The sequence below is a fragment of the Gossypium hirsutum genome, chromosome D02, assembly GCF_007990345.1.
Source record: "Gossypium hirsutum isolate 1008001.06 chromosome D02, Gossypium_hirsutum_v2.1, whole genome shotgun sequence".
NCBI lineage: Eukaryota > Viridiplantae > Streptophyta > Magnoliopsida > Malvales > Malvaceae > Gossypium > Gossypium hirsutum.
Genome location: NC_053438.1, coordinates 42,318,346 through 42,344,265, shown reverse-complemented (window position 1 = coordinate 42,344,265; position 25,920 = coordinate 42,318,346). Strand labels below are relative to the sequence as shown.

The following is a 25,920-nucleotide window of genomic DNA, read 5'->3' as shown; positions in this document are numbered from 1 at the left end:
TGTCACAATAGAAAATTAAGATTTTTTAAAATTGAGCCAGCTTTTTATATTTATAAAAATAAAATTTTCCCAAAAAGTACATGTGCCCTGAGTAAGACGAATCCTAGATGTTTCCAACTTTCAACAGAACGACTTTCTCCGCTATTCTCGTACGAATAATCGCTTTGAGTGTGGGCTCGAACAACCATAAATCAAACATAGAACCATAAACAATTTCTTACTTTCGGTAGAAAAGTAATTCTCTTTCAATAGAAACCGATAGAGTTGTTATTCCCAAAAAATAGAATTTATACTTAGAAAATAAGTTTCTCACTATTTTCGGACAGAATAATAATATCTCAAAGTTGTGTTTTTTTAGCCCTACAAGTAGAGGTGATCATGGGTTAGGCGGCCTGGCCCGGCCCGATGGCCCGCCCGAAATATGTGAGGGTTCGGGTAAAAATATATGCCCGAAATATGGGTTTGGGCAAAAAATGGGCCCGTTTAAAAAACGGGCCGAGCCTCAGGCAAAATTTTTTTGACCTGGGACCGGCTCGGCCCGGCCCGTATATAATTAATATATTTTTTTATTTTTAAAATTTATTATTACATTAATACAATTCCCATTTCCCTTCCCCTCCCCATTTCCCATTTCCCCGACCCCGTGCATCTGATAAATCCCTAACCTCTTCCCTCCATTTTTTCCCCCAAATCGAAAATCCACCTCCACCTCCACCTCCACCTCCACCTCCACCAATCCACCATTCCACCTCCGGTCCACCACGACTCCACCTCTGCTCTAACGGTGCTTCTAGCCATCTACGTCTTCTACCTTTGAATTTCAAAAGTGAGTTTGCTGTTAACCCTATTTCCTGTTAACCAAATTCAAATTAGTTTTTGCTTTTTGCTTTTTGATTTTGATTTTTACTGTTATCAGTTTTCTAATTTTGATTTTGAGACGCTGAATCTTTGGGGGGATTTAATTTCTGCTATTTGACTACTACCTTGGTAGTCACAGCAATGGTGGAAAGATGAACTTCTTAGGCAATTAGTCACTCGCTTCTTTAAGCCATGCCCTTAGCACCAAGACTACTGGCCCTTCTTGCAAGAGCAGAAAGATCCATTCTTTGCCCCTCCTTCAAGGACAAGAGATGGGGATGAACGCTCGCTTATTCGATTCGTCCTCTATCTAAGTTCATTTATGATGAAATCTTTTCCTACCTGAGGTCAGGCTTAAGCTTATTCCCGTCAGTTCCCTCACTCTCTTTCAATGGCATCTGCTTTCAATTCATTAAGAAAGAGATTGCCCGTTGGATCAGAAAAAAGAAAAAAAAAGTAGTTTTAGCAAATAGGAAATCACTCAAAAAAGAGGAAAAAATACTTTGTGATACGAGTCACAAAGGCCCAATTCAAGCTCAGGAACGTGATAGGCTCAAATTACCACAAGGCCCAATAATGAGGTCAAAGGCCAGACAAATGCGTTCAAAACTAAATGGAACCATTCAAGAATTTATTAGCAAGGCCTTAGATGCGTACATGAAGGAAAAAGAAAATCAAGATTCACTTTCTTGTTTTCAAGAAATCAAGAAACCAAATCTTGGTCCAATTTTTCTATTTGGAGCGATTTCAAGAAACAAGAAAATCAAGATTTCAAATCTTGGAAGTCTTGGTCCAAGAAACCAAATCTTGCAGCTAAGGCGCATTGGATCTCCGTTATGAGCATCAACGAACCAATTTCGGTAGGAAACGAACTACAAGCCCAAGTTCTTGAAGGCAAGGCCCAATAAGAAGTTCCAAGCCCAATCCAGAAAGTTAAATGAGACTTAGGGTCCGTTTGATTGCCAGTAAAATGTTTTCCGTAAAATGATTTCTGGAAAATGTTTTACTTTTCTGTAAAATGATTTACTGGAAAATATTTTCTGGTGTTTGATTGAATCTGTGTAAAATATTTTCTACTGTTTGGCAGGTTTCCTGAAAATATTTCCGGAAAAGTTGTTTTTACCTATATTTTAAATTGTTTTTACATATATTGCAATGATTTATTTATAAATAAATAAATCAAATTAAATATATAATAATACTCAATTATTAAAATATAAAAGCATTGCAAACTACTTCCGAAATTTACTAATTAGTAGTGAATCAATTGTAGTAATCTCCTGATGAAATTATGCTCAGCATAAAAGCAATTTTTTTGTTGTCTTACAAACAACACAAATAGCATCATTATCAAATTTTAGCCACTCTCAAGTATAACCAATTCTTTAGCCAACCAATCTACATTATAACACAAAGCTAACTCCTATAAAATTTATCCCAATGCACATATTTACAGACATAAATATGTATATATGTATGCATTCAACAAATACATAACCATATGCATGCAATCAGCTATGTTCTTTGAAAGCTACTACTAGATCAAGCATTGCCCCAATATTATAGGCTGCCATCCAATAGAGAGGAAAAAATACAAGCGAAGAACCCAGCTTTTTACCTAGACATATGGCGAAACGTACTCACGCAACTGTTAAGAAAAAATCACTCATGGCCCAAAAAAGAATTTCATAGAACTAATAGTAAAATCAAAATGAATGATACATACAATCAAAATTTTCAACTGACATCTATTGATTTAATACAACCAGGTAAAGAGGCAGACAACCATCTGATATCTATGAAGCAAATGAACTAGCAATATGCTAGAAATATCAGCAATTGCAATCAAGAAAGGCAATAGGCTCCATTGAAGTCCCCAATTTAAATAGAAAAGAGCAGTATTCCAGAGAGTCTATTATGTTGCCATGATTTCCAATTATAACAGCAGTATTCCAGAGAGTCCCTCCATGATTTATATCCCTCTCAAGAATTGAGCTTATAATGACCATGTTATACTTGAGTGCAAATTCCTGAAGAAATTGTGTAGACTCCCCGTTAACAGGTTCTGCAAATTCACACCACCTCTTTTCTCATGTACAGAAGGCAAATGGCATCATCTATGCTTCCTGAACTTGCATCATAGACTCATTAATTTGCATTTTCAGAATATTATGCATCGATCAATAAAATTGACCATACCTGCAGCATAGTATGTTGACTCCTGAAGCACCAGCAGCATCAATTATTGGTCCTAATTTCAACTGATTATTGTGCATCAATTATCCCGAAAACTGATTATTGTTTTAGGCAGATAGAAAGATTAAAAGCACGAGGAAAAGAAAGACACCGCTATGTACCATATTCACTAACCATCTCAACTGTGCTACACTGATTTTTAAGGGAATATAAAATCAGAGTTGGGAGTAATCAGATGCAGTTTATGGTTAGTCACAGAAATCAAAGAAAGATAGAAGAAATGCTCAACTATCCATTCAAATTATGGTACTGCATAAGAGTCTTGAATAAATGGCAAAAAAAAACATAACTCAAACATCTTCTCATGCATGTCCTTGTGGTAATAAATAGAAATCATTTTATCAAAGAAAATACGTGGGGTGCTTTCTAAATTATCAGAAAATAGTTTGACCCACAGCTCTTCAGCCTCTTCAAGTCTCTCATCCTCCGCTAAGGCATTCAATAAGGTGAAATACGTTCCCATTGTTCTTCTTTGACCTTTGCTTAACATCCACTTTATCACCTGCAAACCAAGTGCACTTTCCTAGACTTAACTCTTTTTAGTGTAGAAAGCCAAAAGAAAGGATAAAACTGAAGAGAAATGATTACCTGAATTATTCTCTTCCATTCTTGTTCGTTCTGTAGGATCTTCAATGCTTTCTTAACTGTAATTAGAGGGAACTCTAGTTCCCATGTAATAAATGAGTCGAGAGCCCCGTAAACTTCCTCCTTGACATTTGACAGTTGCTTAACCTACATAAGGATGGCCGATAATAGATGACTATTATCCCAAGATTGCTATAAAAAGAATCAAATCCGTGTCTATAATTACTTCGCAACGAGCTCACTCAGCTTAAGTCACTCATTCCAGAATCAGCAACCATTAACGATATTTGTTTTGCTAATATTTAACTTATAAAAGTTAAGATAGTAAAGCAAACAAGAACTTACACAAGTAACAAGCTTTGCTGATTTTGAGACAGTCCCAATTCTATTCCTTGATTCCTATACCCGAGGATACCGAGGTCTTGGACCTTTAGCAGCGCATACCTGAAAATTATTTCAGATTTACTAATTCACCAATAACACCATTAAAATTTCAAACTTCATACAGCATTCCCTTCTCTCTTTAGGGTTTAGGAGGAGACAATATATCTATACATGCGAAAATTTCAATTGAAAGCCTACCACGGTATTCCTAGGCCTCTGGTTAATTTTAACTGATTCCAATCTTTTAGTAACGAGTGGCAGAGCATATCTACAACAAAGCATCCTGATATAATGCAAAACCAAAAGGAAAAAAAGAAAGAAATTTTGATTAATTGTGGTAGCATTAGTTGCCATCCACTAAACAATTTTATTGCTTCAAGAAAATCTTAAAAGAAAAGGTTAAACTTATATATTCCAGCATTTTCTCAGCAACCAAACGCAATTGCTTAAACGAGACAGAACTGAAAGAGGAATACCGGTTATATCTTGAGGGTTTAAGAACCAGCAAATTTCAAGGTTGAGACTTGAGAGTTTGCTTCAGCGTTGTAGATGGAAGATTTTTTCTTTCCTTTTTTCAATGGTTTGATCAAAAAATGTAAACAATTGGTGGGCTCCGATTGTGCATAATATTAGCATTATGCTACACTTGAAAACATAAATAAAATCTTAATCAACAAAGTGAAGACAGATAAATTACAACCCGGAAAGCGGGAAAAAAGAATAAGAAAAGACCTGGTAGAGTTGAGGCTTGAGATTTGCGCTCAAGAGGTGGTGAAGCGAAGTATACCCACAAATTGATCCATCTTTGAAACTTTGCTTTTCTTCTGTGCTTCCATTTTCTTTCCCAATTCCATCAGTTTTCTCAATTTTCGGATTCCCTCAATTATTGCTCCGAAATCAAAACATAGAAAAAAGGTTGATGAAAGCCGGTGTCTGGTGTTAAGAATCGGTGTTGGCTGATGGCAAGCAGAAGATCAGGTGTCAAGCGAAGGGGAAGGGGAAGGGGAAGGGAAAGGGAAGATCGGTGTCTAAAATTTTCCTGAAAATGTCTTACCGAATTAGAAACGGTAAGTCATTTTCCAAAATTTAACACTTCTTTTTCCCGTGTTTGTAATTAATTTTACATGGGGAAAATATTTTCAGCCAAACAAACACGGGAAAAGGCTGAAAACTTTTTCCGGAAAATGTTTTACTACAATCAAACACACCCTTAGTTGAAAATCAGACCAAATTTTCAAAGTGGCCCAATTTGTAAAATTTTAATTCTTTAAATACTTAGTTTCAATTTTAGACTTTATAAATTAATTACTATATAAATATTCAGTCCAAGAGCCCCAATTAAAATCCCTTGGCCGAATTTCCCTTTAAATCAAATAATTAGGAGTTTTTTTAGTTTTAGTGTTCTAATAGGGTTAGGAAAATAATAGAGGCCTATATATATGTAAGGCTTGGCCGGCCATACACACAACAATACACTTGAAATCAGATTTTGATTGCTTGCAAATTCTTTTGAGTTTTTCTCCAAGAATTTTCTCTTGAGTTTTCTTTAGAAGTAGTTTTAACAATCTTTTAGATTGTGGGAGCCATCTTCAGCCTTCTTCTTGCAATTGTTCTTCATTGGAGGGAGATCAGAGCCGTTTGAAGGGAGTTGTGAAATCTTTATCGATTTCAAGGCTTCTTAGGACTTTATCTTTATTTTCTTGTTGTTCAATCTCTTTTTTAATTTCTGCTTGTGTCGATTTCATTATCTAACTTGTTTAAGTTCTCTTATTGCGTTTCCAGCCCCGTTCAACCTTCAAGAATCTGATCGGCACCACCCTTGGACATCAAGCAACATTTTGATTTTCCAAACCCATCTTTCTTGCCGTCCAAACCCCTCTTTTATTGTTTTGATTATTTTAATCTCAGATCTAATTGATTCTACATTGGTCTTGCTGTTTCATTTCAGATTTTATTGTTCTTATTCGTTTCGACCATTCCCAAAGTTCAAGATCTATCTTTGCACCACATTTGACATCAAGAACCGTTCGTTAATCATACTTTTTTTCAGATTTCTTGCCGCCCAAGTACTCTATTTCCTATTCTGATTTGGTTTCTTAATCACTTGAGTTTAACTTGCTGTTTCGTTTTCTCCAGGTCATATTCGGCTTGGAGAGTCATTCTTGCTATTTAGATCTTGTTTCTTGGCCTCCAAGGAACCATATTAATTCATGTTCTGATTATTAGCTAATTATCCATGGTTTTAGGGTTTTCATTTCAGATCTGATACTGATAAGTTTGATTTCTTTGTTTCGTTTCAGATCCGATTGTCTAAAGCTTTCCTAGAAATTTTCTCGTGACTTGGCAACTCGATCTTGGTCCGCACGCAACCCTATATCATTTGGTATCAGATTTTGAGCGTTTTGGTGTTCTTGGGTGATTTCTAAACTGATGTTCTTTTAAAAAAATTAAACAACAGATTTTACCCAGAAAAAATTTTGGAAAAAAATTCATTTGAGTGGGTAAATGTTTACCGATTGGTCTGAAATTTTACATGCATATTTGTGGCACTGTGATAGAATATTAAAAAATATTTCCCGCAAAAAAAATCAGTAGAAAAAGTCAAAAAAAATTGAAAAATATTAAATCAAGTAAAAATTTAAAAAAAATATTCAGTGGGTTGAGTTTAGTGTCGAAACTTTCCAGATCAAAAATAAAATATTTAAGGACATTCCAGTTTAAATTTTGTGATTTTTGGAGATTAGGAACACCTCGAACGAAGTTGTCAAGTTACTCCACAGTTTTTCGGGTTTTCAGGTTTCAGCAATTTTTATTGATTCTTAGCTGTAGGTTTTCATTTGTTTTCTTTTTATTCTCCCTTTGCAATATCTAACACCTTCTTGTTTCTTGTGTTAGTAGGATTTAAACGTGTGCACAATTTTTCCTCGGTGCAACACGAATCAATTGGTGTCTCGTCATTTTTTGGACTCCTAGTGCAAATTAGGATTCTTTGGTAGTTTCGGTTCATACACTTTCTAATTGATTGATATAGACTCTACTAAAGAACTCACAAGACTGAATTCTACCTCTTTGAGAATTTGATTTTTCTTTTTGAGTGATTAACGGTGAGGTTTGCTAATTTTCCTTTTTGAGTGTTGAGTGTTTGTTTTGCAGGTTTTTGGAAAAAAAATGTCTAGGATTGGTCAAGTTGATAATGACCATAATGATGACCATGATGCATTCACAAAGTTCCAACAACAATTAGACGAACAGGCGGCCTTACTTCGAAGATTGAATGCTACTATCAATGAGATGCGATTGGATCAAGAGCCTCAGTATCGGGGTCCAATTAAAGAAGATGTGGATAATCAGCCTCCTGCTCATAGGCGTGCTCCTAGACGTGTCTCTAGAACTGACTATGATTTTCATGATCGTGGGCAACCCCCTTTGGCAAAACCAAAGTTCACAATTCCTCAATTTCGTGGTAAGAATGATCCAGAAGCTTATTGTGAATGGGAATCTAAAATTGGGCTTATGTTCCGCTATTATAAATGTCTGGATGATGAAAAGGTAGCGTTAGCAACACTGGAGTTTTCAGATTATGCATTAAGTTGGTGGACTCAACTTGGGGTAAATCGTCATAGGAATTATGAAGGTGAGATTACGACGTGGGAGGAATTGAAACAAATTATGCATAAAAGATTTATTCTGCCTCATTACTATAGAGAGATTAAAACAAAGCTTAGACGACTTATTCAAGGTAGTAGGACAGTGGATGAATACTTTAAGGAGATGGAGATGCTCATTCAGAGAGCTAATGTGGAGGAGAATGATGAAACAACTATGGTTCGATTTATTGATGGTTTGAATAGGCCAATACATTGAGGCTACAAACTTAAATTGATTTAGAAGAAGCAGTTCATAAAGCCATTGAGATCGAGCAACAATTAAAGGAACAAAGGTTTGGTTCCTTCTCTACTTCGCAATATTACAGAGGTAACACTTCCAATTCTGATTTTAAAAGTTTGAAATCACCTTTTGCTACTAATAAGTCTTCTTTGAGTAATGGAAGTAAGTAATCAGAATAGAAAAAAGGGGGTCTTGTTAAAACGCAACCACCTTCTAAGCAGCCCAATTTAGGCAATTCGAATGTGAAGAGGACTCGTGAGATTGAATGTTTCAAGTGCAAAGGGCGTGGTCATTATAGTAGGGAATGCCCTAACACGAGATTACTTCTTATGAAAGATAATGGTGAGTACACTTCCGATTCCGATAAAACAGATCAAGATATGCCTGAACTTGTGGATGACAGTGATAATGGAGAAGAGTTGGTTGAACCACCAAAAGAAGGGGACTTTACTGATTTTCAATGCCTTGTAGTTCGCCGCACCCTTAACATCCAGATGAGAGATGATGTTGATAACCAAAGGACCAATATTTTCCATTCTCGGTGTTTTATAAAAGGCAACTTATGTTCACTTGTTATTGATAGTGGGAGTTGTTCGAATATAGTGAGTAGTTATTTGGTGGATTCTTTAAAGTTACCTTGTACCAAACACCCTAACCCATATCACCTTCAATGGCTTAATGAATGTTTGGAAGTTAAAGTTACAAAATAGTCTTTGGTCACTTTTAAGCTCGGGAATTATGAGGATGAGGTATGGTGTGATGTGGTCCCAATGCATGCGGCACACTTGCTCCTTGGACGGCCTTGGCAATTTGATCGTGATGTTACACACCAAGGTAAGCTCAATAGATACTCACTTGTGTTTAAAGGTCGAAAATTCACTTTTGCTCCTTTAAATCCCAATGATGTATACAGAGATCAATTAAAGATGATGAAATTTTGTGAGGGGGTAAGGGAGAAAGGATAAATACAAAAGACAGAGAGAAAAGAGGCTAGTAGTGAAAAAAGTCAAAATTTAAATGGCCTAAAGGTGAGTGAATCCGCAAGTGATAAAACTAGAGTGAAAAATTTGATGGCAACAAAAAAAGATGTACGGAGAGCCCTACCCAATAAATCGCCTTGTATCATTGTGAGGTTTAGGCAAAACTATTTATCTTTATCTAACATTAATGAAAATTTGCCTAGTGTGTTTCAGTGTCTTTTGCAGGATTATGAGGATGTTTTTAGTGAGGCCTCTAAAGGTTTACCACCTTTACATGGGATAGAGCATCAAATTGACTTAGTACCCAGAGCTTCAATACCAAATCGACCAGCCTATGAAGCAATCTCGAGGAGACAAAGGAATTGCAAAGGCAAGTTGAGAAATTACTAGACAAAGGGTACATTTTGAGAGAGCCTAAGCCCTTGTGCCGTTCCTGTCTTATTGGTACCGAAGAAAGGTGGTACGTATAGAATGTGTGTTGATTACCGCCCAATCAAAAAAATAATGGTAAAGTATAGACATCCAATTCCTAGACTTGACGATATGCTTGATGAATTACATGGTTCAATTATATTTACTAAAATTGATTTAAAAAGCGGTTATCATCAAATTCGAATGAGGGAAGTGGATTAATGGAAAACGACCTTTAAAACAAAATTTGGATTGTATGAATGGTTAGTTATGCCTTTCGGCCTTACTAATGCACCAAGTACGTTTATGAGATTAATGAATCACGTTTTAAGGCTTCACTTGGGTAAATTTGTAATAGTTTACTTTGATGATATTTTAATTTACTCAAAGACATTAGATGATCATGTTTTCCCTGTTAGAACCGTTTTAGATATTCTACGAGCTGAAAAATTGTTTGCCAACCTTGATAAATGCATATTTTGTTGTGATAAGCTAATATTTTTAGGTTTCATAGTCAATGCTCAAGGTATTCATGTCGATGAGGACAAAGTCAAGGCAATCAAGGAGCGACCGACTCCTAAATCGGTGAATGAGGTGAGATCTTTCCATGGTTTAGCTATTTTTTATAGATGATTTGTGAAAGATTTCTCCATTATTGCTGCCCCATTAACAGAGGTTATAAAAAAATCTGAGGGTTTCAAATGGGGTGAAACTCAAGAAAAGGCTTTTCAGACCCTAAAAACTAAGTTATGCTCTGCTCCTCTTCTTAAATTACCTGATTTTACTAATACTTTTGAACTTGAGTGTGATGCTTCAGGAATTGGCATTGGCGCCGTTTTAATGCAAGATAAGCAACCAACTGCTTATTTTTGTGAAAAATTGAATGGTGCACAATTAAACTACTCAACTTATGATAAAGAACTTTTGGCATTGGTTCGTGCACTTCAAGTATGGCAACATTATTTGTTGCCCAAGGAATTTTTCATACATACAGATCATGAATCCCTCAAGTGGTTAATGGGACAAGGTAAGTTGAGTAAACGGCATGCCCGATGGGTAGAATTCATTGAAACATTCCCTTATGTGATAAAATATAAAACAGGTAAAGATAATGTAGTTGCGGATGCTTTGTCTAGACGATATGCTTTAATAACTACATTGAATGCTAAGGTATTAGGGTTTGAGCATATTAAGGAATTATATAATGATGATGCTGATTTCGGCCATATCTATAGAAATTATGGACATACTACTTTTGAGAAGTTTTATCTCGTAAATGGCTTTCTTTTTCGTATAAACAGGTTATGCATACCAAAGTGTTCCATGCGAGACTTATTGATGCATGAGGCCCATAGTGGGGGTTTAATGAGACATTTTGAAGTGGCCAAAACACTAGACATCTTGCAAGAACACTTCCATTGGCCACATATGAAGAAGGATGTCGAAAAGGTATGTTCTAAGTGCATTACATGTAAACAAGCAAAATCTAAGGTAATGCCTCATGGCCTTTACACTGATTTACCAATTCCTACTTCACCATGGGTAGACTTATCCATTGATTTTATTCTAGGTTTGCCTCGAACTAAGAAAGGAAGAGATAGTATATTTGTTGTTGTTGACAGGTTTTCAAATATGGCACATTTTATTCCTTGTCACAAAACAGATGATGCTACACATGTGGTAAACTTATTTTTAAAGAGGTGGTAAGACTTCATGGCATCCCTAAAACAATTATTTCTGACAGAGATGTCAAATTCCTTAGCCACTTTTGGAAGGTATTGTGGGGTAAGCTTGGTACAAAATTACTTTATTCAACTACATGTCACCCCCAAACCGATGGCCAAACTGAGGTAGTTAATCGCATCCTAGGAGCCTTATTACGATCTGTTGTGGGAAAGAACATTAAAAATTGGGAAGACTGTCTACCATTTTTTGAATTTGCATATAATAGGTCTATTCATTCTACAACTGGTTATTCTCCATTTGAACTTGTTTATGGTTTTAACCCACTAACAATACTTGATCTTGCGCCATTACCACTTGAACATATTGTTAATTTAGATAGCGAACAGAAAGCTGAGTTGGTGAAATCCTTACACGAGAAGGCTAGGCAACGAATAGCCAAAACAAATGACGTCAACACCAACAAAGCAAACAAGGGGCACAAACGGGTTGTCCTTGAACCCAAAGATTGGGTTTAGGTCCATATGAGGAAAGAATGATTTCCTACAAAAAGAAAGACCAAGTTAGACCCAAGGGGCGATGGGCCTTTCCAAGTACTCGAGCAGATCAACGATAATGCCTACAAAATTGATCTACCCAGTGCGTACAATGTAAGTTCTACTTTCAATGTGGCTGACTTATCTCCATTTGATTTTTCAGATTCGAGGATGAATCTTTTTGAGGAAGGGGGAATGATACGAGTCACAAAGGCCCAATTCAAGCTCAGGAACGTGATGGGCTCAAATTACCACAAGGCCCAATAACGAGGTCAAAGGCCAGACAAATGCGTTCAAAACTAAATGAAACCATTCAAGAATTTATTAGCAACGCCTTAGATGCGTACACGAAGGAAAAAGAAAATCAAGATTCACTTTCTTGTTTTCAAGAAAATCAAGAAACCGAATCTTGATCCAATTTTACTGTTTGGAGCGATTTCAAGAATCAAGAAAATCAAGATTTCAAATCTTGGAAGTCTTGGTCCAAGAAACCAAATCTTGCAGCTAAGGCACATTGTATCTCTGTTACGAGCATCAATGAACCAATTTCAGTAAGAAACGGACTACAAGCCCAAGTTCTTGAAGGCAAGGCCTAATAAGATGATCCAAGCCCAATCCAGAAAGTTAAATGAGACTTAGTTGAAAATCAGGCCAAATTGTCAAACTGGCCCAATTTGTAAAATTTAATTCTTTAAATACTTAGTTTCAATTTTAGACTTTATAAATTAATTACTATGTAAATATTCAGTCCAAGAGGCCCAATTAAAATCCCTTGGCCGAATTTCCCTTTAAATCAAATAATTAGGAGTTTTTTTAGTTTTAGTGTTCTAATAGGGTTAGGAAAATAATAGAGGCCTATATATATGTAAGGCTTGGCCGGCCATACACACAACAATACACTTGAAATCAGATTTTGATTGCTTGCAAATTCTCTTGAGTTTTTCTCCAAGAATTTTCTCTTGAGTTTTCTTTAGAAGTAGTTTTAACAATCTTTTAGATTGTGGGAGCCATCTTCAGCCTTCTTCTTGCCATTGTTCTTTATTGGAGGGGAGATTAGAGCCGTTTGAAGGGAGTTGTGAAATCTTTATCGATTTCAAGGCTTCTTAGGACTTTATCTTTATTTTCTTGCCGTTCAATCTCTTTTTTAATTTCTACTTATGTCAATCTCATTATCTAACTTGTTTAAGTTCTCTTATTGCGTTTCCAGCCTCGTTCAACCTTCAAGAATCTGATCGGCACCACCCTTGGACATCAAGAAACGTTTTGATTCTCTAAACCCATCTTTCTTGCCGTCCAAACCCCTTTTTTATTGTTTTGATTATTTTAATTTCAGATCTAATTGATTCTACATTGGTCTTGCTGTTTCATTTCAGATTTTATTGTTCTTGTTCGTTTCGACCATTCCCATGTTCAAGATCTATCTTTGCACCACATTTGACATCAAGAACCGTTCATTAATTTTTTTTTTCAGATTTCTTGCCGCCCAAGTACTCTATTTCCTATTTTGATTTGGTTTCTTAATCACTTGAGTTTAACTTGCTGTTTTGTTTTCTCCAAGTCATATTCGGCTTGGAGAGTCATTCTTGCTATTTAGATCTCGTTTCTTGGCCTACAAGGAACCATATTAATTCGTGTTCTGATTATTAGCTAATTATCCATGGTTTTAGGGTTTTCGTTTCAGATCTGATACTGATAAGTTTGATTTCTTTGTTTTGTTTCAAATCCGATTGTCTAAAGCTTTCCTAGGAATTTTCTTGTGACTTGGCAACTTGATCTTGGTCCGCGCGCAACCCTCTATCACTTTGCCTCTTTAGCTCTATGTTCTTGGCTGCACTATAGATAGGTATGTTCAGTAAAATATTTTAACCTGCCCTGCTGCATATTTATTCTGTTTATGAATCGCAAATTATATTTTACAATCTTCATATTCTTTAAATATTATTTTTGCATAATGGAAGAGTTATATGCTCATTTCGTACTAGTGTCAAAAGTTTGATACATTTTTACAAACTATACTTCAACACATTCGGTACGGTGTATACATATTATTCTTTGCAATAAAAAGAGTGATTGAGTCCGACTAAAGCGAGTGAGTGAAAGGCGTGGCAAGAGAGTGAGTTCGACTCGCGAACAATCAGCAAGTGAAGGACCAAACCTTTAACGCGTTGCAAGACTGGTACTTGGCGGCTCACAAGCAACATATAGACTAAGGTTGCCCATCACTCACTCATTCTTTTTTGAAGGCTCTTTCTAGTATGGTTCCCCCATAAGAACATTGAACGCCCAGTTTCGCAGAGCAGCTCCCTCCCCAGCCCACAGCATAGTGTGGAATTTGGATCGTTTCATCGAGCACCATTCCTTTTAGATAGAAAGGTGTTCTGACTCTATTGGATCAAGTCATAACCTACGGCTTCTACTAGTATAGTATTCTTTGCAACATCTTTATTCTTTGTAACATTTTTATTTACGTAAAAACTATACCATTAAGGTTCAATCAAGCTAAAAAAATATTGTTCTGTATCTTGATAGAATAATTCATGAGCAATTAGGTTGGAAATCCTCATGTTGCTTTTAACCTTTGCAGCTCATCAGATGGTAATGTTCAGTGCTACATGGCCTGCAGCGGTTCATTGGTTAGCTCAGGAGTACATGGACCCTAATCCTGTTAAGGTAATTATCTGAATGCTTGATGGTGTTGTCATAGTTTCTTATATATTTGAGAAAGTAATAAATTTGTTTTCAAGTTGTGATTGGCTCAGAAGATTTAGCTGCCAACCATGATGTTATGTAGATAGTTGAGGTTTGATTTTATTTAACCGGTTAAATTGTCTTTCATATTAACTTATTTTGTATATATATAAATGCTTTTATTAACAGTTTGTTTTCTTATGTAGGTTTTAGATGATCGTGCACGTTATGAGCGATTGACTGCATTTAAAATTTCTCTTCATTGGCTAAATAGAATGGGCAGCATTTAAAATTTGCACTCTGTATGTGTGTGTTCTCTAACATTTTAATTGGGCTTCATTTAAATAAATAAGGTTTGCAGATCCTTTCATTCCTTAAATTTAAAATGGTTCTTGAATTTTGATGCTATTATAAGTTTCACTTAGTTGTTGACTTTGAATTAAGCACATGAGCTATTTAAAACATGTGATAGTGTTAATCAATCTAATTTGATGATGTTAGTTTAACATGGCATTGAGATGGTCACTTGATATTCATGTGATTGCGAGTTATGAAACTAAATATATCATCTAGAATTGCTTGATGGCTCAAGTTGTTTGAGTTTAAAAGTTCAAAATCAGTTGTGGATACTTAATTGCATTAGAATTTAAGTACTTTTTATTGGTTCAATTTTAAGCTTTTTTTATGTTCTTTCTTTCATTTAATTTTAGGAGTCAAAACTGTTGTTTAATTGAGTTGATTTTGTTTTGCATGAGTTAATTTACTAAAAAAGGGCCGGGCTGGGCCGGGCTCGGGCTTAGGGATTTTTTCTCGGGCTGAGCTTGGACAAAATTTCAGGCCCATATTTCAGGCAGGGCCGGGCCTAGAAAGTGGGCTGAAAATTTTTGTTGGGCCCGGCCCGGCCCATGATCACCTCTACCTACAAGTGACATCTATTAATAGGGAGATATAGGAAAACTACGAGAGGGGGCCAGCAGACCCTAGTTTAACTAGGAGAGGGGGCTAGCAAACCCTAGTGTCTCAGAATTATTCTATTGATGTGCAAGTGTACATAGTTGTTGATAAGTAATAGAGTAGTGAATAAGAGTTATCGTTTCCACATAGACTATTTATGCAAATCAAATATTGCAAAATTAATACTTAGCAAATTGGTTTGTGATAAAATAAACTAAAATGTGATGGATTTCTAATTATACTAAAACTAAACTAAGTATTCTTAAAATTAAAATAAACATGGAAAGAATAAGTATGCAACTTTTTAAGAGTTAATCACAATTGCATGCATGTGTTAGAATAATTTTTGTTCCTAGTTTAGAATTATTTAAATAATGTTAAAAGATATTATGGAGATTCCGTGGCATATTGATAATTTACTAGCCTTGATTTTATGAGTGTTCAGCTTCTCTCAAAGACTTAAGCTTAATCTTTTGGTCTCTTTGCATACTTCTATGCCAAGTCCAACTTCAAGATTACCTTTCCAGGCATCGTCTAATAAATCACACTTATTAAATTATTAAGGTTTCTAGCATATGTCTATGTTCAATCAACTTAGTGTTTTAATAAGCAAAAATCAAATTATGTGAGGTAACAATAATATTTCTATGCTAAAACAGTTTAATCACATTAATCCTAGGGTTATGCAAGGTAATAAAGTTCTTTAGATATTATTACTAATTTGACATAATTTCATCATAAAAAGATCAGACATGCACCATTCATATATTGTGTCAATTAATTACAATCTGGTTCTAATTTAATAATTAATTCAACTGCATCCCTACATTGTAATGCACTAATAACATGATCATGGTTTTATCTAAATGAAATAGATCAAATGCACAAAAAATCTTTAACAAAAATAAATAATCTAAGATACAGAATTCAAATAATTCTAGAACCAACAAAATTAAGCAATCATGATTATATTAAAAGCACAAAACTTAGTTGCAATCATGTTTCTAGAATTGAACAAAAAAAATTGAAGGGAAAAGAAATGCCAAGTAGTTTCCAGTAGTTCTCCGGGGCACAACTCACTTTGCTGCTCCTTCGTTATTTACTTCTTCTCGTGACAACCAAGCTCAAAAAATCTTAATATGGCTGAATGGGGTTACTCTCAAAGCCTTGCAAACACTCTTTGAAGAATAGAAAATAGGAAGTGAAAAAAGAGAAAAGAGATGGTGAGTGAGGGATGAATGAATGAAATGGAGAGTAAATGCCATTTTATTTATACTAGTGAGGAGCCGCTTGAGTTTTCTATTTTTAGCATGATAATCTCCTTTTTTTTTCTCTCATGCATGGTTGGCCCCTTGTGTTAAGGAAGGAAGGTGGATGGCTTTGTTAAATTTAGCTAACTCATGCTTGATTCATGGGAAGGAGTTGAACGGTCACATGGGAAAATTTTTGTCGCTAATTTACAGCATTTTACCAAGTCTTAGGTACCTAAATTAGTTATTTTTATGGATGCTTGGACTTCCTATAGTCGAATTGGGTTTTTTCCTTCCTTATTGGACGGCTTGGGCTTAAAATTTGACTATAGACTTGTCCACTTCAATGATCCAATTGTGAGTTGGGTCAAAATTAATTTGAGAGTCCAAGATATGAATTTAGGATACCCCATGCTGATCAGCCATCAACCTACATCTGCATGGCCTCTGTTGCAAGAAAGCTACGGCATCGAGCATCGAATAGGTGAGCTTTAAGACTAACTTTTCTCCTATTGCACCAAATTGCATCAAATCGGAAAAAAAATATGTCAAATTAACATGTAAATAAGTAAGATTACAAATTTATCTTTAATTTTGTCTTGCTTTACAAATTTGTAATAAAACTAAAAAAATTGCTATTAAAATACTCAAAATTTGCATGAATTATTAGTCAGAAGATGTTCTAAATGTCTATATAATTTTGAGTTATCACCTAGTAAATATACTAGAGTTGTTGCCGCTCATATGTATTATGAGAGATTTTTGGTCCTCTCCTGTAGTTGGTCCAATTATATATGATTCCTGGACTTTTAACCTAACACTTTATAATTTAATACAAACCAACACATGTTTTTCTAGTTCCAAAAAATATTATTTATTAAATTAATTTACTTAGATTTATTAATTTTCAAATTAAATAATTTTCTTAACCCAAATTTAATTTTGTTAAAATCGCGGCAAATTTACTGTAAAAGAATCTATGAGAAAATATATTTAATTTTCATATTCAACATATTCACAATGACCAATTAAGTTAATTTCATTTTTGAACTTCAATTATTTGATTAAACAATAATTCATAAAACTAAAATTAATTCTCAAGTCATTTCCATAGTAAGAAAAAACATTCATTTCTGAATGCGACTCATTTCTTTAACTTTATCATTTCTATCTATTTATGTTCATTTGATTCTATAAGTAATTCATTTTTGGTTTCAACGAGCTAGCTGAGGGACCGATTGGAAATATGTAATTAAGGTTGAAATGATTTATAATTAAGTTTTAGCTTTTCACCTATTAATTGTAAACTCATTTAGTCATGAAGTCATTCCATTATAGTATCGTGACTGAGCTCTCCCTAATTACACATCATTACAAGAGCTACTCAACCAATGCTCATTCAATGACCTTTTTCATAAGTGTGTTACCCACATAGAATATCCTTAATCTCTTTACGATAAATTCGTTCTCCCAATATGATCCTATTTTATCTCATGGTAGCAATTACATCTTTCTTCATGAAAAGTCAATTATTATCAAATAGTAATCAAGTTGTTTATCACAAAGACAAATGACCCATGGTCACGTTTACTTTTCATCTATCATGTAATACCATTGAGAGGATAGCATTTATTCATTTCTTGGGCTATGAGTTCCATTATTGTGAATGATGCTACATACTGCAGAAGTTATATGCCCAACGCAGAAGTTTTCGATTCCTTATCTGTTTGAACTCAGGCTTTTACTTACATCAAAATATACGAGTCACGCACACATAACACATCATCCATTCAGGATTGATGCATGTCAAACTATGAATGTCACAAGTGAATAAATACAAAAACAAATTTAGGATCTATTTTACTTGGATCATGTTTGATGTACTGTCATTCAATCAGTCACATTTATGTTTCTACCTTCTAGGAATCATCTACTCCGATGTTCAAGACAAAACATCTCCCCAATTGGACTTGATAGACGACGTATTAGTCTTTCAATTGGTTTGCTCATTTTCGATTAGACTAAGGACATGTTTAGGTTCATTTATTAATACAAGTTGTCTTTTCATATTACGATCCGACCACGTAATGTCACTTAGTATTAGTTAAACTTTAAATAACTAATGAACCAATACTGACTTCTATTCTGCTTTGTGTGTAAAAACCATTGAGGATACTATAGAAAAGATATTAATGTAATTAATGAATATTTTTATTTAACCAATTTTTTTGAAAAATACAAGTGTATATAAATGAAAACACTACGGACACCAAATCCAACATCCCACCTGTAACACCCTAAACCCGACCTAAACGTCCAGACCAAGTCCAGAGAGTTACATCAACGATATTAAAACACCACATTTATAGCATAGTTAAAATGAACCATTTAACACAAAATAACCAACACAGCAACCAACTAAGTGTATAATCTCCCAAAACATCATAATATCTTAGAATATGTGAATTCCTAATAGTAGTATTTAGAATAAAGATAAAAGCTTGACCGAGCTCCAGCGGCGCCCCCATTCAAGTCTGAGAACCACCTGAAATCCAATTAATAACAAAGTGAGTTGTGAACTCAGTGCGTAAAAGAAGTTTATTCAATTAAAATACATTTATCAAATAGTTTCCAGATTCAAAGATTTTATTTGGTAACAGAAGCATTTCTAGTTCATATTCAAGATATATCCCTAAACCCCATCCACTACACACTATCTTTGGCCATCCCAACACACCGTTAAAGGCATTCACTGGCGTTTACTGCCCATCCAACCCTACACACCATAAAGTGTCTGTCTAACACGTTTACTGAAACGTAGTTTAGCTGCTAGATCGTAATGTAAGAAAGCTCCAGAATCGAAATTATGCACATGGTGGCTTGCCACTAGTTTAAAGCAGATTACTTCTTTATTCACAATATCCGAACCCATGCAGATGTAGAGTGCAGATATCCATGGTATGTATTCATTTATTCTAAATTGTTTCACAAGTAGATAACACAGTTTAATATTAGATTAAGTATCACAGTACACATAAAGTTATGGTATTCATATGTCTGTCACAGAGTATTAGAGAGTTCTCATTCAGTCAAATCCAGATCATTCCTACAGTGGGAAAATCAATATCAGTCTTAGACAACATTTACAACCTCAAAAACGGGTTTCGGACCCTTTTTATATGCCACACGGCCAAGACACACGCCCATGTCCTTACCCGTGTGGCTCACATGACCTAGGCACACGTCCATGTCCTCTACCTGTGTGGTTATAAAACATAAACAGAGAGTTACATGGCCTGGACACACAGCTGTGTCCTTATTCGTGTAACTCACACGGCCTGGGCACACACCCGTGTGCTTTCCCATGTGGTCCTAAGAAACAAACAGTGAGTTACATGGCCTAGACATATGCTCGTGTCCTTTTCCCGTGTGAAATCTACACTAATATGGCCACACACGGCCTGAACACACGCTCGTGTGGCTCCAAATCGATGAACAGTGAGTTACACGGCTTGGCACACGGATGTGTGGCTCACACAGCCTGGACACACACCCATGTGGTGTCGACAGCCACATTTTTTGACGACCGAAACTCGTGAAATTTAAGGTTTTCGACACGCATCTGAAGTTGTTTTGATGCCAAAACGATGTAAGAGTATCCCCGAAACTAATATGACCATCCACTAATCAATTTCACTATCATTCTCAATTCAACGCTAAAATCGACATAATGCCAAAGGTCATGTCGAAGGTTTCGATAAAAACCCCAACTCAATTTCGCACACCTACCTTGCACGCAACAGCAAAAATGGAACTAACGTGACGGAGAAGCGTCTCTCGTGAGATCCCCACCTAAAATGTAGCCAATTGAGAGCTTAAACATCACATTCAAGTAAAACGAGTTACAACCCCATTTTGACAGAAATAACGATAACAAGATGAACTTGCAATAATAGAAAGAAATAACGACTAAACTTACATAGCACTCGTACAATCGACTTGACAAGCAACGTAAATGTACCCAATTAGCGTAGAATCAAGTATCAAAGCAAACAAAAAGGTAAAAATATAAAAAGAAAAACAAAGGAAATAAAGAACAAGGAAAGAACAAAAAGAAAAGAAAAGAAATGGTAGAATTAGTCAGAAGGATTTAAATTAACTACCAACCAACCTCCCGACGTTTAACAAAAATATTTCTCTATCACATATAATGGGTTTTGAACTTGGAACCAGATAGAATACAAATATATGCTTAACCAGTGAACCAGCAGGTTCATTCTTAACATAGATTTACACAGAATTGCACTTAACTATATAACACGGATAGGGGTTTTTTTAAAAAACAAAAAACAAAACTTCTAACAATGCGACTCGAACTCCCAATTTTTAACACAATAGCAGAACACAGAATCACAGATACAAAAATTTAATTACTGTAGATTCTCACAATTAAATTCTCAAATTTTAGGGCGTTACACCACCACCCTAAACTCTCAACGATGGACATGTTCACTCTCATCCAGCACTCAACTGTATGATTATTCAATCACAAAGCAATATTTATAAACCAAGAAAAATTAGTCATTTTACTAGTACTCTTTTCCAATTACTTTAAGGCACAATGTGTGTTTTTCCGTAATAAAACACATTTCCATAGAAAATTATGTCTCTTTATCTTGATACTTTTCCATAAAATTTATTATTTATATTATTTATATTATGTATCTCTTTGTAATGTGGGAACATTAACATTGGAAACTATTAATAGATTTTATTAACAAATTGAAGCACCAACTGAAGTTGTAAATGATTCAATCATTAAGTCAAAAGAGATGGTCAATAGAAAGAAAATGGTAATGATTAAAATAAAATAAAAGAGTTTATATATCATTAAAATAATTATTAAGTATATTTAAAATTATCATTATAAATATTTATATATGTGGAGTGTTTCTCGCATTTTTTGTTTAAATTAGAGTCAAAGTAGAGGCGACGTTGCAATGAGGAATCACGCGACATCGCAACGACTCGACGACATTCGAAACAGAGGCAATGTCGTGACGATACGACGAGTTCCAAACTTAAAGTAGTTACGTATTAGACTGTTAACAGGGTTACTTTTCTCAGTTAAACTCTTATTACATTAAAGATATTATAGTCATATTAGAACTCTAATCTTAGCCTATTTAAAGGGCCATAACAATCCTAAAATCGGAAGAACATAACACAGCATTAGAGAGAAAATCAAGAGAGAGTTTTAGAGAGCTTTAAGGGAATTTTGTGTTTTTAGCCACTGAGAGCTTTGTATTCTGGGTTAAGGTTTGTTTTGAATTTCTCCATCTTTAATTCTTTGTTTGTTTGCTCATTAGTGAAGTCTCCTTTGCCTATGGTTTTTTATTCTCTTGATTGGAGGGATTTTTCCACGTAAATTTGTGTGCTTAGTTTTCTCTATTCCTTCTTTCTTGTTGTTTATACGGGTTGATCCCCAACAATATTTAGTATTTTATTATTTTATGTATTTTTATAATTTTTCATTGAAAAAAATATAAATGTTTTAATTTTTTTTTCAATTTTTGAATTTTTTAGAATTAAGATTAAATTGATAGAATGTGTAAATATTAATACCTAAACTTGTTAAGTTTTTAGAATTAAGATCAAATTGATAAAATGTGTAAACATTGGAGAGATAAATTCATTATTATGCCAATAAAAAATACATCAAACTTCCCAACTATTTAAAGACAGAGTGACAAAAAAATCAAACTTAAAAAATGTTAGTGACTAAATTAAAAAATTTTATAGTTGACATTTTCTTTATTTCTATTCATATTCATTTTACGATACATATAGGATTGTGGGTACCTCCCAACAATGTTGTTTTCAATGTTTAAACTTGTGTTCTTCTCTTATGAATACAATGTGTCTTACCACTCCACCAAAAACATGTATATAATAGTAATAAACTTTTTTTTCTCTCCATGCGATGCACGAGTTGCTTGTGTGTATTAATTAAAATATATGTAAAAAATAGAATGTCGGTAATGACAATATATCACAAAGAAAAGAGAAATAAAAATAAAGAACACGTGGAAACCCTTTTGGGAAAAAATCACAGGTAGAGGAGAAGAAAATTCACTATGTCGAATTCGAATGATTACAAGAGGAGTAGACTATGTCTATTTGTAGGCTTGTAAAACCATATTCTAATAGGAGTGTAGTAAGATTGAAACACCTTATTCTAATCAATATCAAATAGATGGAGTTTAATAAGGTTTAAAAAACCTTATTCTAAAATAAAATAAAAGAAGTATAATTCTATAGGGATTTTACTTTTATTTTATTTTACCACTGTATTCTATTTAAATAAGGATTCGGGTCACTTAATTCTAACAGTATATTATATTAAATTTTAAAATTTATACATAACATATTATAAATATTATTATTAAAAAAGTAAAAATAATATAAATATTTAATTTTATAATGATGATAATTTAAAATATAATCAATATAATTAAAACAAAAAATTTAATAAAATAAAATAGTTAATATTACTCTCAATTATGATTTCCGCATTACTTAAAAAAAATGCACAACTAATGGAAATATTTGAGTACAAAAATCTGAATATTAGGATAATGAAATTGTTCAGCAAAAGTCAACAATGATTAAGCATTGACACCCATAAACTTAAAGCATAATGAATGGGGTGTTTAAATTTAATTTTTTTAACATTTACTTGTGGAAAAAAGTATTAACCAATTAGGTAAATATTCAATTTTTAGCGTATTTATTTATTTAATGTAATGCTTTGTAATTTTTTTACTACAAACCATAGTCATAGGGAATACTAACATCTTCTTATTCAAATGAAAATTTAATGCTTCATTAACATAATTTTAAGCATTTAAATGTTAAATTAAATTATTATTCAGTTTACAACTTTTAATAATACGTACACATTAATGTGATAAATGTCAAGTTTTAAATATGCTACATTGAATTAGCTGCTTAAATTGTAATTGTATATATATGATGTCATCTCCTACCGACTTAAGAAAAACTCTCAAATCCAAAATAAATTGAAATCTAAATCTAAATACAAATATGCTGAAACCTGCTTGTTTGCACTTTAATGGATCTTACAAACTAGTTGTGGGCCTGTATGTATCAAACCTCCTTATCCAAATGCAAAATAAACCCTAATTCATTTAGAAATAAGTACAGAGAGATCTGGTTATAAGCTTCTTAAGGTGGAGGACGCCACATATGCCCCAGAAAAAAGTCCAAAGGCATCGCTTGGTACTTGGTACTCCCATTTCATTCTTTTGGTGGTTTGTTTCACTGAGTTTAATCTTAAATGGTTCCTTATTCACTGTTAATTTCGAATCGTCTATTTGGTTTCAACAATCAGTGATTGGCCGTGATGACACAAAGGCCGGACTTACGGCTGCTACTGCTCTTCCCTTGTGTGGTAGTAGTATGATGTTTGTTGCGATAAGGTGTTTGTGCTGAGCCACTTTTCTCTCTACGCTTTTTCTATTTTACTTGAGATATTTATACTGTGGATTTCTAGTTTGAATACAATTTTTTTGGTTATAGTAAACATGGGTTTGTTTTTGGTGAGCCTGCCCTGAATTTGTGTGGGATTCCCTTTTCTCTATTTACTTGAAATTTTGATGCTCTTTCCCATCTTTCGTCTATTGTCCATGATATTCCCAACTTATATTTCTTAGTTTTATAATTATTCAACCTAAAATCTACTTCAAACTCTCATCAAGACTTTGTAGTTCTAGGAATTAGTTTACCGATTCTACAACTGACCCTTGAAGAATTAAGTATTCCTTCATTTTCTTCATCTTATGCGGCTGATCAGCAATGATTCCGTTTAGGCTTGTTCTCTTCTGAACTTCAAATTACATCCTTTATAAGAGATTTGGTCAAGCTATTGTGTAGGGTTTGTAAGATTTTGCATTTTATTGCCTTTTGCATTGCATCATTGACACATGGTTCCATGTAAATTCTGATATATCAACTTCTAACAAAGCATTTTTGGCTATGCCTCAATGCTATGTATGGAACACTACTGGTGTTGTTTTGCCTGCTTTTTTGTTTTTACTAATTATGTTTAAAAGCCTTGTTTTGCTCTCAGTCCAGGATCAGCAGTTAGACATTTAGATCACATCGATGAATGTAGGTCTTGATAGTTGTTGATTCTTTACATGCATAGAAGCTAAAGAAAAAAGGTTCCAATTGAATTGCCATGTATCTTTGTCACAAAGACATGATTTTTCCTACATTTGTAGAGTGTATGAGTTGCAATTAACTACTATCATAAGGGCAAACCATGCGACTATTACCCGCAAAAGAAAATGTAAGAGCATTTGAAGTGATGACTGCATTCTATAGCTAGAGAATGCAACAAGGCCATAAGAAACAGTTTGTTCAACTTGATAAACATCATAACTTCTCTTGTTCCTATATGATGATTGTCTGTGGAAGATTAGACCTTTAGAGTTGGCAATACTTAGAAGGTTGTTGTTCCATTTAATATTACTCTCAAAGTTAGGCACCTCTGTTGATTTCAATCCTTCATGAAGTTTAACGGACGATCCGAATATCCCTCAAGTCCTGGATCTTCAGAAAAGGACCGACCAAAGTCTCCATGCATTAGAATTGAGATGGATATCAAAGAGGGTCAAACAATAACTAGATGTTAACTTTGCAAGCAACCTGGTCATGTTGGAAAAGAATACACCGAAATGTACTGCAATTTAATGCACAAAGGTAAATTTTATTTTAATGCTTAAGCCATGATCATTTTAGTTATTTTATAGTCTCTGGTCTTATATGTCAATATGCATAATTTTTGTTAAACGAAAAATATGTACAATACCAAAAAAAAAAGATTATTAGATGTAACTTTTCGCTATTCATAATTCTTCTTTTCGTTCATTTATCAATTGGCTTACAAGTTATCCTACAAAATTAGCTGGGGTGGTTATTTTTTCTGGTTCCAGAAAAATTCAAGATTATCCTTTGAATAGATTTATTTTTATTTTTTATTATCTTATATCAACCTGTTTATATAAAATGTAAACTGACAAGAATTGTTATTGTTTTATTTTGGGATAATGTCACTTTTGATACTTGTACTTTCACAAAATATTTAATGTGATATTTGTACTTTTAAAGATGTATATGTGGTACTTAAACTATCAATATATGTTTTATTATAGTACTTGTACTTTCGTAAAATGTCCAATGTGTTACATGTACTTTGAAGATGTCTAATGTGGTACATTAATTATCAATATATGTTTCATTATGGTACTTATTAACAACGATAGTAAATTGCTAAATTAACCAATAAAAATGCGACACAAAATCTTTTTTCCAAATCATAAAGACTACATGAATAATTTAACATTATGTAAAAAATTAAAT

The 25,920-nt window shown here is 34.0% G+C and overlaps 1 long non-coding RNA gene, 1 other non-coding gene and 1 pseudogene across 2 annotated transcripts; 2 read left to right on the top strand and 1 right to left on the bottom strand.

The window, feature by feature from the left end:
* Positions 1 to 2,527: 2,527 nt before the first annotated feature.
* On the bottom strand, positions 2,528 to 4,962 carry LOC107907653 (pentatricopeptide repeat-containing protein At4g21190-like; annotated as a pseudogene).
* An 18,593-nt stretch (positions 4,963 to 23,555) lies between these two features.
* LOC107908495 (uncharacterized) lies at positions 23,556 to 25,714 on the top strand. The gene is made up of 2 exons (XR_001687055.2): positions 23,556 to 23,782; positions 23,888 to 25,714. It is a non-coding gene; the product is annotated as an uncharacterized lncRNA (long non-coding RNA).
* LOC121215215 (small nucleolar RNA snoR113) lies at positions 23,892 to 23,993 on the top strand. Its single transcript, XR_005910944.1, has one exon. It is a non-coding gene; the product is annotated as a small nucleolar RNA snoR113 (small nucleolar RNA).
* Positions 25,715 to 25,920: the final 206 nt, after the last annotated feature.